This window comes from Pituophis catenifer, unplaced genomic scaffold, assembly GCF_029215685.1.
Source record: "Pituophis catenifer annectens isolate HBS135680 unplaced genomic scaffold, rPitCat1.0.hap2 SCAF_182, whole genome shotgun sequence".
Classification (NCBI taxonomy): Eukaryota; Metazoa; Chordata; class Lepidosauria; order Squamata; family Colubridae; genus Pituophis; species Pituophis catenifer.
In genome coordinates, this window is record NW_027257062.1 from 7501 (window position 1) to 10000 (window position 2500).

Here is a 2500-nt window from a genome sequence, read left to right on the forward strand (position 1 = left end):
GCGGGGCGGAAGGGGATCCCGGCTCCGGGGCCGCGGGACTCGGTCGGGGACCTCCGCCGTCGCCTCGGTGCCCCCGCCGGACCCCGGGGGTGTCCGCGACGGGCAGTCGTCCCGGTCTACCCGGGCCCCGGCCGGATCAGCCTTTCTCTTTCCCACGCCACGATGGATGCACGGGATCCCGGCTCCGGGGCCGCGGGCCTCGGTCGGCGACCTCCGCCGTCGCCTCGGTGCCCACGCCGGACCCCGGGGGTGCCCGCGACGGGGAGACGGCCGGGTCTACCGGGACGGCCTCGGGCGGGTCCGGCTTACCGGGGCCCCGGCCGGATCAGCCTTTCTGTTTCCCCCGCCACGATGGATGCACGGGATCCCGGATCCGGGGCCGCGGGCCTCGGTCGGGGACCTCCGCCGTCGCCTCGGTGCCCCCGCCGGACCCCGGGGGTGCCCGCGACGGGCAGTCGTCCCGGTCTACCGGGGCCCCGGCCGGATCAGCCTTTCTGTTTCCCCCGCCACGATGGATGCACGGGATCCCGGCTCCGGCGCCGCGGGCCTCGGTCGGGGACCTCCGCCTTCGCCTCGGTGCCCACGCCGGACCCCGGGGGTGTCCGCGCCGGGCAGTCTTCCCGGTCTACCGGGGCCCCGGCCGGATCAGCCTTTCTGTTTCCCCCGCCACGATGGATGCACGGGATCCTGGCTCCGGCGCCGCGGGCCTCGGTCGGGGACCTCCGCCTTCGCCTCGGTGCCCACGCCGGACCCCGGGGGTGTCCGCGCCGGGCAGTCTTCCCGGTCTACCGGGGCCCCGGCCGGATCAGCCTTTCTGTTTCCCCCGCCACGATGGATGCACGGGATCCCGGCTCCGGGTCCGCGGGCCTCGGTCGGGGACCTCCGCCGTCGCCTCGGTGCCCCCGCCGGACCCCGGGGGTGCCCGCGACGGGCAGTCGTCCCGGTCTACCGGGGCCCCGGCCGGATCAGCCTTTCTGTTTCCCACGCCACGATGGATGCACGGGATCCCGGCTCCGGCGCCGCGGACCTCGGTCGGGGACCTCCGCCTTCGCCTCGGTGCCCACGCCGGACCCCGGGGGTGTCCGCGCCGGGCAGTCTTCCCGGTCTACCGGGGCCCCGGCCGGATCAGCCTTTCTGTTTCCCCCGCCACGATGGATGCACGGGATCCCGGCTCCGGGTCCGCGGGCCTCGGTCGGGGACCTCCGCCGTCGCCTCGGTGCCCCCGCCGGACCCCGGGGGTGCCCGCGACGGGCAGTCGTCCCGGTCTACCGGGGCCCCGGCCGGATCAGCCTTTCTGTTTCCCCCGCCACGATGGATGCACGGGATCCCGGCTCCGGCGCCGCGGGCCTCGGTCGGGGACCTCCGCCTTCGCCTCGGTGCCCACGCCGGACCCCGGGGGTGTCCGCGCCGGGCAGTCTTCCCGGTCTACCGGGGCCCCGGCCGGATCAGCCTTTCTGTTTCCCCCGCCACGATGGATGCACGGGATCCCGGCTCCGGGTCCGCGGGCCTCGGTCGGGGACCTCCGCCGTCGCCTCGGTGCCCCCGCCGGACCCCGGGGGTGCCCGCGACGGGCAGTCGTCCCGGTCTACCGGGGCCCCGGCCGGATCAGCCTTTCTGTTTCCCACGCCACGATGGATGCACGGGATCCCGGCTCCGGCGCCGCGGGCCTCGGTCGGGGACCTCCGCCTTCGCCTCGGTGCCCACGCCGGACCCCGGGGGTGTCCGCGCCGGGCAGTCTTCCCGGTCTACCGGGGCCCCGGCCGGATCAGCCTTTCTGTTTCCCCCGCCACGATGGATGCACGGGATCCCGGCTCCGGGTCCGCGGGCCTCGGTCGGGGACCTCCGCCGTCGCCTCGGTGCCCCCGCCGGACCCCGGGGGTGCCCGCGACGGGCAGTCGTCCCGGTCTACCGGGGCCCCGGCCGGATCAGCCTTTCTGTTTCCCCCGCCACGATGGATGCACGGGATCCCGGCTCCGGCGCCGCGGGCCTCGGTCGGGGACCTCCGCCGTCGCCTCGGTGCCCACGCCGGACCCCGGGGGTGTCCGCGCCGGGCAGTCTTCCCGGTCTACCGGGGCCCCGGCCGGATCAGCCTTTCTGTTTCCCCCGCCACGATGGATGCACGGGATCCCGGCTCCGGGTCCGCGGGCCTCGGTCGGGGACCTCCGCCGTCGCCTCGGTGCCCACGCCGGACCCCTGGGGTGCCCGAGACGGGGAGAGGGCCGGGTCTACCGGGACGGCCTCGGGCGGGTCCGGCTTACCGGGGCCCCGGCCGGATCAGCCTTTCTGTTTCCCCCGCCACGATGGATGCACGGGATCCCGGCTCCGGCGCCGCGGGCCTCGGTCGGGGACCTCCGCCGTCCCCTCGGTGCCCACGCCGGCCCCCGGGGGTGTCCGCGCCGGGCAGTCGTCCCGGTCTACCGGGACGGCCTCGGGCGGGTCCGGTTTACCCGGGCCTCGGCCGGCCTAGAGTGTTTCTGTTTCCCCGCCTTGATGGATGTAC